The following is a 17815-nucleotide window of genomic DNA, read 5'->3' on the forward strand; positions in this document are numbered from 1 at the left end:
AGCCTTCTCTGATTGGTCAGCTGCATTGGCCTGAACAAGCACCAGCCACCATTCTGTTGGGTTAATTATGCAGTTTCACAAAATTTCAAATAAATTTTGCCTTTTTTTGCAAGGAACTCCAATTTTTAATGTTTTTAAATATTTCTTTAAACCCTGTTTGTACTTTAATAATCAGTATTTTGTTGTTGTTTTAACATTATTTCATTATATAAAATGCTAGTGACTTATTATTGAGACTGGCATTTCTACCAATATACGATATACTGATTTTTTTCAACGAAACCGATATCTTTGCAGCGAGTTGTGCCAAACAAATATCTAGAAAACTTTACATGACATCTTTTATGTTTTGTCATTTTGAGTTTGAGGAGACCTAAATGAAGAATTTAATATATTACATGTAGAAGTTGTCATTACAAAAGTAAAAACCGATACAGATAATTCCGATATTACATTTTGGCCGATAATATCGGGCAAATTTACTTATCAGCCATAATTACATGGACACATATATTTGGATTAAAAGATAATGAGATTAAAAGTGCTTCATGTAAATGTATAAATCAGAAGGTTTTATTCTGATCTTGCTTGTTTGGATCAAATATCCCGATGCTTGTTGCATCTGTCGTATGTTAGCATAACATAACCCCGCATTTTACGTTACGATGTATTGCAGCGTTTGCTTGACTCTTTTCATCATTTTAAAGAATAACTAGAAAAGTTATGTCATGTGGGACCAAACAGAACTGATCAATATGTGATACAAATGCGTTGCCTGAGATTTTAAAGACCTTCATACAGTTATGAAATAAGAAATCGGTAAGGCAAGTTGAGCACTCGTTTTCCATTTCCTTTGCTGTTTCTGGAATGTTGGACTGCGACATAATTGTGCACATCACCATGATTAATTCTCTTTAAACATGTAAAACACACGTTATGATAAGAATAATTTTTTCAGGTTTATGTTAACGGTACCGTTCTGATCAGAATAATGACCCGATTGAAGACACATGACTGTCGCGCATCAGTGGGGTACCAACAAAGCTAATGTTGATTGGTCGGAGGGACTGATGGGGCCACGAGAGCAGACCAATCAGAGTGGGCTGTGTAGGAGGTTAGGGGTGGAGAAAAGCTTCCTAAGTTCTGTTTCACTGGACGATACTTCAGTTTTAAGGTGGAACTAACAAATCTTCATGCAGTTGTTTCTTAAATCCACTCAAACTGAAGCTTTTTAGGCCAAAAAATTCCCCCCAAAACTGGAAAAGCTGCACATCCTACTTTTTAAAAAAGAAGCACTGCTTTTTTATCATCTCCACCAAATCTGTCCTGAATTCATACATGGGATTTGCCTTTTTTTTCTTTTTTTAAATCTCATAACTAAATATTTTTTGTGGTATTGTTTTGTAGCAATCAGTTGCTTTGCAGCGTTGAAAGATTAGCTTTTTAACGGCCAATTAAAAGTGAATGAAACTACAAAACTGTAAAGCAGTAAATTCCCAAATTTTCTTTTATGCAGATGATGTGTTAGTTTATTTACAACATAATTTTTCTTTAAAATGGAGTAGTTTGATTTGCAGAGATGTGAAAATGTTGAAAAGAAAGTTAAGATATTTAGTGTAAATGAACCACACAAATCCATTTTATTTGTATGATGACAAGTTTTCCAGAAAAGAGTCTTATTGAAGCTTAATGATCTGGAAAAGCTAAGATTAAGAATTTATTTTAGTTTCTCTGTTCAGATCATACGTTTTTATCGAGCTTTTCGTTGTTAAACTAATTAATTTTTTAAGATTTAAGAGAATTCAGGCATCAAAGCTACGTCAAATTAAGTCTGAATGAAAGTTTTTTATCCAGATTTCTGCTATTTAAAATACTTTAATGTTGTTTTCAGATACATTTTACAAGCAACAATCTCCATGTAACTATGTTCTGTTTATTGCATAACTTTCAAAACATGTATGATGTTCGATCAAACCTTAAAACGGCTCAAACTGAATCATTCAAGCAAAGTTTTTCCAGAGTGTTTTAATTACATATTCTGTGGAAAAACTGTTTGATAATCTGCAAACTGAGTTGAATTGTTCACATTGTTTGTCTGTCTGGTTGCTGACTGTGCCTACTGTATGCCATGTCCACGTTTTATGTGGAAACCTTATTAATAAACAGTGTCATCTTTCTAAACAACCTTGTGACCTTTGTTGATGCAGAAATGAATAACCAAAGAGTCTGGATGACAAAAACTAACAAGGATGGCCTGTTTTATTAGTTTAAAACAAATAAATAAACAAGTGAATAAAAGCAGGACAAAGTCTGCAACTGGGACAAGCGAGATTCGGTCGTCTTCCATCTGTTTCACGTCTTTAATTGTCCATCAGATCCCTTTCTGGGCTCATGTCGCCACAAATGAGCAATGTTAAGTCAGATAGTGTAACACAAAGTTCACATATTGACATGTAAGTTCAGATTACTGATGCTGTGCATGTTAAAGAGAGATACAAGTACAAGTACAAGTAGTCATTTGACCGACGCTTTAATCCAAAGCCACTTACACGTGTGAAGTTATTAATTAAGCTATGAAGCCAGAGAGAACAACCCATAGATGCAAACTCCACAGAGAAAGGCCACTGTTCAAACCTCCCCCCAGCTGAGGCTCAAACCAGTGACCTTACTGGGAGGCTGCAGTGCTGACCATTACGCCACCATGCAGCCCTGGATTCTTACCAGTTCAGTAAAAGTAAGTTGTTGCTTTGGTTTTAGTTTCATTTCTTGTCTTGTTTTTCTTTTCTTTGCTTTTGCTTCCTTTTTCCTTGCAAAATCTGCGACTGAGAGCCGAATTAAAACGTTTTTATAGAGATTAATTCCAGTTTTGATTTGTAAAAATCTTCAGATTGTTAGTTTTTTCTTTTTTTACGTGTCCTTTTCCAGTAACCCTGCCGTGACCTTGTTCTTGCATGACTTACTGATGCTTGGTGAGATGTTAGCATGTTCATGGTGGTCTGTCTGCTTCCCATCTCTGCCTGATGCACCTATTAGGGTACATTCACATCATAGTCCACTAGACTTGGTCCGATTGGGGACCCAGCTCAGCTGTAGGGGGGTGTATCCATCCACCAAGATCGTGTTCACACGGCACTTGCATCAGCCAAACCAGCATCAGCCAAACCATTAGAATAATATCTCCCCGTTCCCACCAGAGGTGGCGCTGCACTAGTATTTAGCAGAAGAGAGGACCAGACCGGCGTGAAGAAGAAAACTCTGTTTCCTCCACCTGCCAGTTAAACATGGAGACCAAACTATGGCTGTTTTGGGTTTTTATTGTGTCTTATGCAAGTATACTGCAGAAATCCACTGCAACAATGGGCGCAGTATGAACACCAGACGAGGCAGAGGACCCTTAACGCCATCGCTATGGATTTACCCACAATGCAACGCCACGCCACATGCAGGATGGGACTTTTTATGTAGTCCTCCTGGATTTGGTCCACTCGAAGCAAACCAAGACCTGCGTTTGTAGGTGGACTGAGTCTGCTTCTTTGATCCAAGTCAGAATTTGTTTGGTGTGTTCACATTTCCCCAAACGAAGCGACTTTCCGAGCAAACGGACTCGGATTCGGATCAAAAAGGATGATGTGAACGTGCCTTTTAGAGTCTTCTGTGTGCAGCTCTAGAGTCCTGAGCTGGTTCCACCGATCATCGATGTTTCACCCTAAACCAGATCATCCCCCGGCGGGGATGTAAGGACGTCTTCCTGCCACCTCCTGCAGCTGCCCTCATCAGGGTGTAGAACCACAGCTCATGTCCCTCCTCTGTCACCACAACCAGTAGCTCGCCTTCTCCACCTCCTCAGACCTGCTCCTCTCATTCCAGCAATCTGGAGAAGCCGGCTTCCTCCAAAGCCCCCACATCCAGCTTCCACCAGCCTAGCTGTCTCTTCACTGCGCTGCCAGTGTTGTGGAATATTCTATGCTACTGGTGCTACAGAGTGGACACGGCAGCAGCTGATGGCAAAGAGACGACATTTATTACAGACTGACATAGATTCAGAATGGACAAGGGGAAGGCCTCTCTTCAGGAGAAACCCTCTGCTTATACTGGATCATCCCTGCAGCCTTTACATGGGAAGGCATGCCACAAGTTGCTTATTATACACTGTCCAAGCTGACCGCTGGTGTTGATAGAGTTGCTAGGTTACTTCAACAAATATCATTGTTTACCAGGTGCAGAAGTTCCACACCAGATGTCAGTACTTGAGCTTCTTGTGCTCGTACGCCGCTGCTACTTCCTCCCCCTGTGGCACAGTAAGTTCTATGATGAGGACCTTTTTGGCAGCTGTAGACCACATCACACCATCCGGCCTGAGCGCTGTCTGTGTGATCTCAGCTGGAAAGACAAGTCGGCTGCCCAGGTCAGCTCGCATCTCCCATTCCTTTCCTTGTGTGAGCAGACAAGTCTGTTTTCCCGGATCTGATGTCTGCAAATTAAAGATTTCACGTGCTTTTCTCCAAGACAAGCCAAACTCAAACTTTTAAAATAACATAAAGGCTTTTTTTCTGCGGACACCTGATGATAAAATATCACAATGTGTTGCTGGAAAACTATCAGAAATAAATGAGGGGAAATGTTTTTGCAGTCTGCGTGTCCACATGCCTGAAATCAGCTTCTCTGTCTAAGGAAGAAACCAAATCCAGACTTTTTTATTCACCATTACGTTTCTCATTTAGCAGCTTATTAGCTCGCATATTGGCAGCTAGCGCTAAAACTCCACAAATACCTGGGCTGTGTCCTAATGTCCACCCTATTAGTGCCCTCTATAGTGGTCATGCCATTTTCTAGGGATGTCTGAATGTCTAGAGAGAAAAAAGTAGTGCACTAAAAATTATCCACAATGCATTTGGAATAGCATCCAGCATCGATTTGTCACTAGACGGAGCTCAAAGTGGCGCAAAGTGACACGAACGTCAAAGCAATTTGAAAAAAAAAATACAAATCATTCATTTTATATCCTTATTTACTGAATAAATGTGCAACAAACAGAGAATAAAATACAATATAAGAAATTTTTACACCAGTTTGGATTGGATTTGGAAGGACGCTTGTTGGTTGCCATGGTGACAGCCGGTAGTCACGTGATCTGCGGCAAGGAGAAAACAGCCAGCTTCGTGCCCAAATCGCCAACAGAATGAGTGCACTATACTAGTATACTATATAGTAAATGGGGGGGGGTTGTCACGGTTCTGATTGGTTTCATACCTTCTCACCTTATTTGGACACCTTCTGATTGCCATAATCAACCTCACCTGTGTTCTTCCCTTTAAGAAGCCGTGCCGGACTCAGATACCTGCCAGATTGTCTGCAGTCTACACTGAGAAGTGGCTTCTTGACGCCTGTGAGGTTTTTTCCCCTGTTCTGAACCCGAACCCTGACCCTGGCCTCAGTTTCTGACCCCACCAACCCCCTCTGGAAAACTAAGTTTTTCTTTCCTAATTTTTAATGTTTGTGGATTTTGGACCTGGATTTACAGAATTGGATTTTGAATGTGGATTTATTTCGTGAAGCCAGACACAGAAGTGGATCTAAACTAATATTTGTCTTGGATTGAAAGTCATTACTTCCCTTAGACATCTGTTTTCCAGCCTGCCAGTTCACCCATCACCACTGGATCCCGGCTCCTTCATCATAACAGTGAGTGTCACTTAATATCTGACTTTCCTGTTTTGTCTGCACAGTTATTAACCATCTGTTCATCTTTAGAGATCCTGGCATCTGGTTCACCGACTGCATCACCTGGTCTCCCAATATAACTTTCTGTTGCCATATTAAGTCATAATCTTTCTAATCTCAAGCATTTATTGAGTCCATCACACACGATTGTTACAGGGTTGGGGACTGGAGAGGACATTCAGACACAGACAAGATGTTTTGGAAATAACAGGAAGTGATGTCACCATGTTCTTCAAAATAAAATCAATAGTTTACTGGTCAACAAGCTTATAAATATCCCATTTCAAAGCACATGTAGATGCATTGTATCACGTTATTACAGTAATCTGATTACTCCCAGATATCTGATTATGATCATGTGAAGATGACTAGTTTATTAAAAACTGTTGTCTGACAATGTTTGTGGAAATCAAGTAAAGAGGGTGATGCTGCAAAGATCTCTGTAAATGAATCAAGTTGAATTTAATCCAGATCTGATGGAGTCAGGCTGTTTGGGGTCATGCCAGCCTTAATGCATGTTCAGTTCAACCTGGAGGTCGAAGCGGGCCAAACAGATGCTCCTTCCTTCAATAGTTCCCCTCATATCTGCATGTTTGCAGAGCTGGAGTCTGTTCAGTGATTATAGCAAGCCTTCCCAAAGCCACGAGCTTGCTTTCATCTCCGAGGGAAAACTTTGATCCCGCACAAACAATCCCAGAGAAACAATTTCCAGTCGGGAACAGCAGGAACTGTGCAATAAAAGAGGCTCAGTCTGACTGGGAACAGGAAACCCACACAACGTTTCACCTCCTGCAGTGTTGATGTAGAAAAGTCAGTCTGGCTCTCTGATAAGAAGCTGCTTACCAGCCGGAGCTGCATGTTGTGGCTGAAAACACACCGAATCTGGACCAGAAACACATTTACAGTGTCTACAAAACCACAGCTGCTTGACAAATCTGAGCCCGATGGAGCCGCTCAGCTGTTTAAAACTAAAAATAGAAGTGAAAACTTCCCTCTCTGCACTTTCTGCTGACAACCAGCTAACTATCCGCCCTCTGTTGGGGTTGAATATTTCAGATTGTGACTCATCAGTCCAGCGAACGGCTGCTGTTTCTGGTATCTTCATACATCATTCAGTGATGAGTCATCCCCAGGCTCTGTCTCCCGTCTGTAATAAACTTATGTGCTGCTGCGCTTGGAAGAACTTCTAATACGTTCAAAGACTTGCTTGTTTATTTCAAATCTGTCAAACTTGATTTTAGAACCAGCCCAGCTGATTGGATGGATTATAACAAAAACAGAAAAACAGACATCTGGCTCCTTCTGTCAGATAATTTTTCCTGCCAAGCCTTGTTAACATGGGACGTGTTAAAATGCTGTCATGTGAAGCCGTTTAAGTCTTTAGTAATGGAAAATAACTCTGTTCTTAATAAGAAAACAGAGTTCATAAGAAGAGCTGGCAGCAGATGATAAAACACTGTCAGAGTTGTCAGCTGCAGCGTGAAAATGCACTTTCTCCTGGATGGGTAGAAAAGGAGGAGAGGTGGGAAAGGAGGGAGGTGTTGGAGCTGGATGGAAGAAAAGCAGGTGCTGAAATGCACCAAGTCTGTAATGAACTGCAACTCCACAAACTCCTCCAAGGAAACAAGAAGAACTTGTTGGGAAGGAAAAGTTGGCTTTGCCTAAATGCTGTTTCCCAGAAGCATCAGCTCAGACTCTTACTGACGCTTCACAGCTGGATAAAAGCGTTTTCTAAACTACAAGCGTCAGCTGCAACCAATTCTACGTCACTGACTTTACAAACAAAACACAAAACATCATTTAATTACTGGCCCTTCCTGCTTTTTACATCCTAAACTTATTTTGAATTGTTCTAGTGCTTTTGATTTTACCCCTTCAGAAACCTGACTTGTGATAAAACAAAAAGAAAAGTCCCTTTTTTTTTTTTTTTTTTTTTTAATATGAGGTCTTTATCTTTTTACAAAATATAACAAAAAAAAAAAAAAGCTCATTTTCCGGAGGGATATTTATCATTTCTGACCATGTGATGTGTCATAGTGACAATGTCATTTTTTGCTTCCTGGTATTTTCCAATGACCAAAAGACAAGTATCAGATTGTGTCCAACAGGAATTTTTTTACCATAACGTGATGCAAAATGTCTGAGGAACTGTATGTATCCCAAGTCACATTGGGCTTTATGGGGTTGATACTGTTTTAATTGTCTGTGTTTCATTCTGTAAGTTTATTCAGGAGTGCAGACTGTAAATTAACCTGAGGGAGAAACCTCTTCTGTCACTTTATGAGGCAATGTTTTATTTATTTAGGCATTTGTGTTTGTTAATTAAGCATGTAAAGAAAAGTAAATAAAGATATACCACCAACTAAAGGTGGACATCATTTCTAGAATAAAAGTTCAAATTCAAATTCACCCTTAAAAGAAGGGATTAAAATGATATTTATTGTGCTTTACTGTGTGTTAAACATATTTTCTGTTTATCAGGAGTAAAATTACTGCAGTAAAGTGGCTTAACTCCATGGACAGTTCCCGTCCAGCCAACCGGCTGTTTGACCTCCTGCCCTCCAGGAGGCGATATAGATCCCTTAAAGCTCCAAACAATCACTTTTCCCCGCTAACAGCGGAGCCTCTGTGACGTCACCCACAGGTTTCTGAAGAGCGGAATTGAATACAAATAGTCTACATTCATAATAGATTCAAACTAAATATTGATACTCTCTGTAGTTTCTGCATGAACTCCCCTGAAACAATTGTACATTTATTTTGGTCTTGCCCAGCTGTTAAAATATTCTGGCAAAGGTTTTGTAATCTGATTCGTGATCAAATTAATGTAAACTTTGTTTTATTCTGGAGGGATGTGCTGCTTGGTCTCATAACAAAGGACTCTCATGACAATTCTAGTATGTATTTGATAAATCTCCTCCTTATTATGGCTAAGTCCCATATTCATAACTGTAAATTCACAAATAAAAAAAAAACATATTTCTCAGCCTTTGTAGGTGAGTTCAAACTATACATCACCTCTATCCTTCATTCTTAAAAGCAAAAAGCAATTAAAACTATATCTGCCTGTAATATGTTTAAGCTGTTATAACCCCTTAGTTTAAGTTTTACTAGTTTAAGTCTTACTATTATTTTTTTTATATATTTATTTTATTTTTTTTATTATTACTTTTTTTATTTTATTTATTTATTTATTTTCTCGACATATCTTATTATTATTACTTTTTTTTTTTCCCCTTTTCCTTTTTCTCTTTGTCCTGCTATTATGTACTTTGTTTGAATTAACTGCCCTGTATGGATAACCTATTTGTACTACCTGTCACTGTTTTAATAAAGTTCATTTAAAAAAAAAAAAAAAAAAAAAAAAATTGAATACAAATATGGGCAAAGAGGTGGAGCTGAGAGGGGGGCTGTGAGCGTCATGGTGGATGATTGACATCGAGCAAACTCTGAGCTTTCTGTAGCTAAGAGCTAACCGAGCTAACCCAGAGATAACAGGAGCTAACTAGCTAACGGAGGTAAGCGGGCTAAAGCTAAGTCACGTTGTTAACCGGCTAAAAACCGCGGTTGTTCTACGTTCTTCTGACTTGAAGCGGGAGATCAGGTACCTGTCAATCAAAAGGACACGCCCCAAATGGGCTGAATTTTGAGATTAAATCACTTTAAACGAGCAATCCATGCCTCTAATCTTGAATGATGCCTCCATCGTGTTAGCAGGACTGTGCAGGTCTTTTAATTCATTTTTAATTGTCTTTTTTTATTTCAGCATTTTCCATCCATCCATCCATCTTTTGCCGCTTATCCGGGGTCGGGTCGCGGGGGCAGCAGCCTAAGCAGGGAAGCCCAGACTTCCCTCTCCCCAGCCACATTTGCCAACTCTGCGGGGGGATCCCGAGGCGTTCCCTGGCCAGCCGAGAGATATCCCTCCAGCGTGTCCTGGGTCTTCCCCGGGGTCTCCTCCCAGAGGGACGTGCCTGGAACACCTCACCAGGGAGGCGTCCAGGAGGCATCCTGACCAGATGCCCGAGCCACCTCAACTGGTTCCTCTCGATGCGAAGGAGCAGCGGCTCTACTCTGAGCCCCTCCCGGATGACCGAGCTCCTCACCCTATCTCTAAGGGAGAGCCCAGCCACCCTGCGGAGGAAACCCATTTCAGCCGCCTGTATACGAGATCTCCTTCTTTCGGTCACGACCCACAGCTCATGACCATAGGTGAGGGTAGGAACGTAGATCGACTGATAAATCGAGAGCTTCACCTTCTGGCTCAGCTCCTTCTTCACCACGACAGACCGGCGCAGAGTCCGCATTACTGCAGACGCCGCACCGATCCGTCTGTCCATCTCGCGCTCCATCCTTCCCTCACTCGTGAACAAGACCCCGAGATATTTAAACTCCTCCACTTGAGGCAGGACCTGACCCCCGACCCGGAGAGGGCAATCCACCCTATTCCGGCTGAGGACCATGGTCTCAGATTTTGAGGTGCTGATTCTCATCCCAGCCGCTTCACACTCGGCCGCGAATCGCTCAAGCGAGAGCTGGAGATCACGACCAGATGAAGCCAACAGGACCACGTCATCCGCAAAAAGCAGGGACCCAATCCTGAGGCCACCAAGCCGGATCCCCTCAACACCTCGGCTGCGCCTAGAAATTCTGTCCGTATAAGTTATGAACAGAATCGGTGATAAAGGGCAGCCTTGGCGGAGTCCAACCCTCACCGGAAACGGATCCGACTTACTACCGGCAATGCGGACCAAGCTCTGACACCTGTCGTACAGGGACCGGACAGCTCGCACAAGGGGGTCCGGTACCCCATACTCCCGGAGTACCCCCCACAGGAGCCCCCGGGGGACACGGTCGAATGCCTTCTCCAGGTCCACAAAGCACATGTAGACTGGTTGGGCAAACTCCCATGCCCCCCCCAGGACCCCAGAGAGGGTATAGAGCTGGTCCACTGTTCCGCGACCAGGACGAAAACCACACTGCTCCTCCTCAATCCGGGATTCGACTATCCGGCGGACCCTCCTCTCCAGGACCCCTGAATAGACCTTACCAGGGAGGCTGAGGAGTGTGATTCCCCTGTAATTGGAACACACCCTCCGGTCCCCCTTCTTAAAAAGGGGGACCACCACCCCAGTCTGCCAATCCAGCGGTACTGCCCCCGATGTCCACGCGATGCTGCAGAGGCGTGTCAGCCAGGACAGCCCCACAGCATCCAGAGCCTTAAGGAACTCCGGGCGGATCTCATCCACCCCCGGGGCCTTGCCGCCAAGGAGCTTTTTGACCACCTCAGCGACTTCAGCCCCAGAGATAGGAGAGTCCACCCCTGAGTCCACCAGCTCTGCTCCCTCATGGGAAGACGTGTTGGTAGGATTGAGGAGGTCTTCGAAGTATTCCTTCCACCGACCCACAACGTCCCGAGTTGAGGTCAGCAGCTCCCCACCTCCACTGTACACAGTATTGATGGAGCACTGCTTCCCCCTCCTGAGCCGCCGGATGGTGGAGCAGAATCTCCTCGAAGCCATCCGGAAGTCTTTCTCCATGGCCTCGCCGAACTCCTCCCATGCCCGAATTTTTGCCTCGGCAACAGCCGAAGCCACATGCCGCTTAGCCCGCCGGTACCCATCAGCTGCCTCCAGAGTCCCACAGGCCAAGAAGGCCCGATAGGACTCCTTCTTCAGCTTGACGGCATCCCTCACTGCTGGTATCCACCAACGAGTCCTGGGATTACCGCCACGACAGGCACCAACTACCTTACAGCCACAGCTCCGGCCAGCCGCCTCAGCAATAGAGGCACGGAACACAGCCCATTCGGACTCAATGTCCCCCGCCTCACTCGGGACATGTTCGAAGCTCTGCTGAAGGTGGGAGTTGAAGCTCGCTCTGACAGGGGACTCAGCCAGGCGTTCCCAGCAGACCCTCACAACACGTTTGGGCCTGCCAGCTCTGACCGGCTTCCTCCCCCACCATCTGAGCCAACTCACCACCAGGTGGTGATCAGCATTTTGTTCAAATATATTTTATTTATAACAAAAGGTTGTTCAAAGTGCTTTCTGTGAAAACAAATTCATTGTTACGCATAAGAATAATAAAACACGCCATCTACAGGTGAGATTGTGTTACTGCGCTCCCTGTGAGGGGGTGCGTTTCACTGCAGGGGGTCTTTTTTCAGCACAACACCAGCGGCCTCTCCCTATGTCAATTATTGTCTTTCAGTTTTAGATGCAGCAGTAAAATTCTTACAGAAACTACCCCAAAAGGCCAAATGGTGTATTTATAAGTGTGGTTTTATTCAACATCAGTTCCTACAACATTTTTCTACATACTGATTAAGGTGGGTGGGGCAAGTTTTAACCTGCAACAAGCACCAGATTCAGGTTGTTGTTCGACTTCCTGAAGAGCAGATTAAGCTTGTTGGTTGGGTCTCTGGTTGTCTCAGAACAAAAGGAGTCTGTGCTTTTGAGATTATTGATCCTAAATCCAATCCAACTTTATTTATAGAGCGCTTTAAAACAACACAGTTGAGCAAAGCGCTGTACACAATCCCAGGCTCAACGACAGAATACAACAGAAAAAAAATGGAACAAAAACAATAAAATACTAGTTACATCAGATAACAATAATAATTAAAGCCACAAGCGACATCCATCAGGTCCAAGCCTCATGCCGAACCCTCCTCTCCAACTTGTCACAAAGCTTCCTGGTGAGTTTGAAGTCAGTGGCATGAATCCCAGTTTGTTCCAAAACAATGCACATACAGTGCAAAATGGGCAAAAACGCCAAGATGTCGGACACCCAGTTGCCATGGTAACATGTGTTTGATTGACTTCTTTGCTTGTTTCGAGGTGTTTGACATTTGTGCCAAATTTTGATTTCCTACGTCAAAGTTGACTTTTCAGAGCCCACTCTATGGGGGACATTTATTTTTCTAGGGGGCGCTGTCGAGCCAGTTTTGCATAAATATGTATGCGGACCTTTGAATATTGCTATTTTCGCCAGGCTTAAGGTGTGTGACAAGTTTCACAACTTTATACAGATGCTAGGGGGTGAAATTTGAGGGAGTTGCGCTGAGAAGGAGGAGAAAAATGATAAACATTTTAACAACAACTTCGTATCGCTCGGATTGTTATAATAAAAAATGTTGGAACTTTGTTCCTTAAAGGGCTGCTTGAGACTATTTTTGTTTATTTAATTCATTGTCTGTCACGTTTAATTAGTTTAGTCTTTATTGCATTTTTTCATTTTACCACCATGAAGCACTTTGTTTTCTTCTCTACTGTTTACTGTTTTTTTAACCATTTTGAGACATTTCTTTTCATGAAAAGTGCCATGTAAACACATTTTTCCTTACAAGGATTGCTGTCCCACGAAGCCAGCTGCCACATATCTATGTGAGGGATTCTAGGCTGAAAACATCGCTGAAAAGCATTTTTACAAAAGGAAAATCTGCAGGTCTACATGCATGTACCTGTGTTCTCTGTGTCTTCTGACACAAGGTGACCTCTGCAGAGATTTAGCTGCTTTAGGGACTCGTCTTTTACTGGACCAGATCCACAATCATCTCCTGCTCTTGGCAGGACTGCAATCCCCAGAAACACGTCTATAATGAACAGAACAATGACAAAAAAGACACAGTTCTGTTGAGTCATTCATTATTCATCTGGATCGCCCAATGAGGTTGAAAGGGAGGGACAGGCACAGATTTCTGGCTCCCATGCAACAAACTTTTCAACCTTGACAGAGCTGTTTTTATTTATTTTTATTATTTTTAATCCCTTTATTTTGACTTCCTTAGCTGTTCGGTGTGTCACTTTTTTCCAAAAGATGAATCCGTTGGCATGCGGACGCAGTTTATGAAGTTCATCAAGTTTTCTTTTGTTCTTTTCTCCATTTGTAAAATAATTTGTCTCAACCTTCTCTAAAGAAAGAAGCCTGTAAACCTGACTGCATCATATGTTATATCTGCATTCACACAGTCAGTGAGGAGATCTGTAGAATAAGCCTCAAGCTGAATTAAAAGTTGCCATGGCGATTCTGAATGTTGCACCAAAACAGCAGTATCTAAAATGTCCAAAAAAAAGTGGAATAAAAGCGGTGGTGTGCAGAAAGCTTTAGTAAAGCTGCTGGAGGTGTATTCATCTGCTAAAGGGGGGTGGGGATCATCAATGCCATCAGCTGAGAGGCAGGACACACCCTGCAAAGATTGCCAGTCCAGTACAGGCCCTCATCTTCCTCCTTCAACCCAGACGTGCATCTGATGTCAGCCTTCTATCCTGCAATGAACGACTAAAGGTTGACAAATCCTGCAACACAAAACGAGCATCAAAGCTCCTAAAACAACCCCAGAGGTGTTAATTATCACACAACCTGCCAGCTTGCCTATTATTTTTAATGATCTGGCCTTTATGATCAGTTTGTTTTAACTGGATGATCATGAATTAACATTTAAAAAGGTGCTTTCTAGTTTTTTTTTGCATGAACTGAGGATTTTTTAAAAAAAAAGCTGAGTTTAATTTGAAGCCGATGCAGCGCCGTAAAGTAGCAGTGTTGGGGTGCCAGTCGGATGAAATAGTCTGATTAAGTTCTATACATGTCTATATTTAAGATTCCTGTTTGCCACAGAGCTGAATCTCATCAATACTACCTGATCTGTTTACATGACAGTGTTATGGTTGATAAAATTACAGTATTATTCAGTTGTTTCTGTTTAAATTACTCTTTTTTGTTTGTTTGTTTTTGAAAGGTCTCATTATTTCCATGAACCTTTTCTCCTCTGCAGCCTCTGAGAGTGAATAATCTTCATCCGGTGGTCACGATGCACCCTTCCTTACAGCGGTAGCTCCTAGATTTTATGCAGAGGGTCCAGATACTTCTGGCCCCTCAATGGAAAATCACAAACATAAATGTCTTTATAGTTAGTGGAAACTAAAATATAAATAAACCTTCAGAACATTAATACTTGAAAGAAATATTTCTGAAATAATAATAGATCATATTGATGAATAAATAAAAAATGAGTTTAAAAAATTGTTTTAAATTATCAAAATAGTTGTAAAACTACTTATTATTCGTATTTGAAACATGAAAATTGATATGTGCTGAATATAATCAAACATAATGGACAATAACCTGCATTAAACCAGTAAAATAACAAACAAACTAACAGTATCAGCATCATTCTGACATCTGATAGGCTGTTGTTCTGGTTGTCATGATCAACCAGAACACTGGTTCTGGGCTTCACACACAGATTTATTACCTAAACTAAAACAAATGGCATGTTTTAAATCAGGAGAGTAAAATACTGATACTCAAAAGAAGTATCAAATCCATTACTTTGACTGGAAGATATTGACGTATCAACACAGTATCGATTCACCCACCCACAGCATAAAACAGCATTACGAGCGCCAGGCAACGTATGTTAGAAACCATTACTTTATAGGATGGAAATACTCCTTTTAGGTGTATAAACCAGTTGCTTCTGGCTGCTCCTGGTGTTTTTTTTATTTATTTATTTATTCATTTGACCATTTTATTATTTGCTTAGTTGCTTATTTTGGTGTTTTGTTGTCCATGTTGTGCAGCACTTTGGTCAGCTGAGGTTGTTTTTAGTTCTCCTACAGAAATAAATGTGGCTTTTTCTTCCAATATTTGCACATTATTCAGCATTTAGCCTCTTTGTGTCGCAGCACTTTGGTTTTTATGGATCTCTGAACTCCAACAGGAAGCAGTGACGAGTATGAAACCACCTGCAGGGTCAGTTTTGTTCAGGACAAGCTGACCTCTGAGCACGGCGGTCAGGCAGCAATATCACATTAAAGTGGCTCTGTGGGAGATAATGTGAACGAACTGCTCAGCAGGTGTTTTTTTTATTTAATCAAACACATGCGAGTTTGATTAAATAAAACTGTAGGTGACCCAGTTAAACGTGCAGGGCTTAATGTCCTCAGGGTCAGTGGTTTCTGTTTCTAAAAACAAAATATATCTGAGTGCATTCATCCATATTTACAGCTCCATATAAGACAGTTCTGTGTGTGTGTGTGTGTGTGTGTGTGTGTGTGTGTGTGTGTGTGTGTGACTCAATTCAAATAAAATGTTATTTATATAGCACATTTAACACAACCTTTGTTGACCAAATGCTGAATGTAATATCAACTTAAAAGTACAAGCATGTATACAATAAAAAGCAAAATAAAACTCAAGTTAAAAAGAAAATCTGTAAACATAGAAATGACCAGTCAAAGATTATTCCTGACAGGGACTCAGAGCTTTAAGTCAAACTGTGTGACATCTTTACTGGAACACAGGAAACACAGTCAGTTCTGTAATAAAGGCTGTAATTGTTGAATTTCCCCTCGGGGATAAATAAAGTATGTTTAATTAGATTGATTTGAAAATCAGAAACGTCCGCGCTGTCAGGACGTATCTGTTCAGCAGGACTCATCATGTTAGAAAATCACATTTAAAGTGTTACTGTAAATCCTAAACCAAGATATTTTCCTAAATACAAGAAATTATTAATAAATAATAATTATCAATATGAATAAACTTGGTGAAACATCCATACATCCATCTTCATGCTACTTATCCGGGGTCGGGTCGCGGGGGCAGCAGCCTAAGCAGGGAAGCCCAGACTTCCCTCTCCCCAGCCACATTTGCCAACTCTGCGGGGGGGATCCCGAGGCGTTCCCAGGCCAGCCGAGAGATATAATCCCTCCAGCGTGTCCTGGGTCTTCCCCGGGGTCTCCTCCCAGAGGGACGTGCCTGGAACACCTCACCAGGGAGGTCCAGGAGGCATCCTGACCAGATGCCCGAGCCACCTCAACTGGTTCCTCTCGATGCGGAGGAGCAGCGGCTCTACTCTGATCTCCTCCAGGATGACCGAGCTCCTCACCCTATCTCTAAGGGAGAGCCCGGCCACCCTGCGGAGGAAACTTTCGGTCACGACCCACAGCTCATGACCATAGGTGAGGGTAGATCGACTGGTAAATCGAGAGCTTTGCCTTCTGGCTCAGCTCCTTCTTCACCACGACAGACCGGCGCAGAGTCCGCATTACTGCAGACGCCGCACCGATCCGTCTGTCGATCTCGCGCTCCATCCTTCCCTCACTCGTGAACAAGACCCCGAGATATTTAAACTCCTCCACTTGAGGCAGGACCTGACTCCCGACCCGGAGAGGACAATCCACCCTATTCCGGCTGAGGACCATGGTCTCAGATTTGGTGAAACAAGGCCTGAAAATAAACCAGGCTTAAGTATTTTGTTCACACATTAAGATGTAATCAGGAGGAATGTGACACTGAACCCATATCGCCACGACGGCTCTTTAGATGAAGTTTCTACAGAGCCAATCAGCATCGGAACAAAAGGCACCAGAATATTAATGCATTAAATATTTTCTCCACAAGTTAGTTGTAGGAAGTCGTAACAAATTTTGCCATGCAACAGTTTTAGGCGCATGTCATGCAACACGCCTGACTTAAACCAATGACTGATGAGCAGAGTTTGACTTCAAGCTCTGCAGCAGTTTGCTAATTAAGTCTGATGTGTTCCAGGTGTGTTGCAGCAGGGAAACTCTTAACAGTCACTGGACTGCGGCCCTCCAGGACCAGAGGGGCCTCCTCTCCAGCTTCCACAATGGTAGGAAACATTCAGTTATTTGTATTAATCCAAATTAAACCAGACTAAAAATAAACATTAGTCCAAAGTTGGGCCAAACAATGTGTCTGGAAGTTCAATTATTCCTGCTCCAACTGGTTTAACTGGATCCAAACTGGTATTCTTTCAGAGAGAATCTTAATTTTCTTCTGAAACAAACGATAAATAATCAGCTGGCAGGAAGAAATGTCTACACAAAGTGTAGCAAATAAATGTTTAAAAAGGCGAAGTTGACTTTAGAATAACATAAAAACCTTTTAATATAGATTTTTATTTTCTTCCAGTTGGATCAGATTCAGACTCAAACCGTGGTTCAGCTGCAGGGCTGAAACAGAGTCAGCTCTCTGGCTCCCTCTGCTGAAAATCACTTCTCATTAAGCTGGTAAAAGATTCATCCTGACTCGCACCGACCCAGCCTCCCACCCAGTGTCTGCT

The sequence above is a fragment of the Telmatherina bonti genome (assembly GCF_933228915.1).
Source record: "Telmatherina bonti genome assembly, chromosome: 1".
Taxonomy (NCBI): Eukaryota; Metazoa; Chordata; class Actinopteri; order Atheriniformes; family Telmatherinidae; genus Telmatherina; species Telmatherina bonti.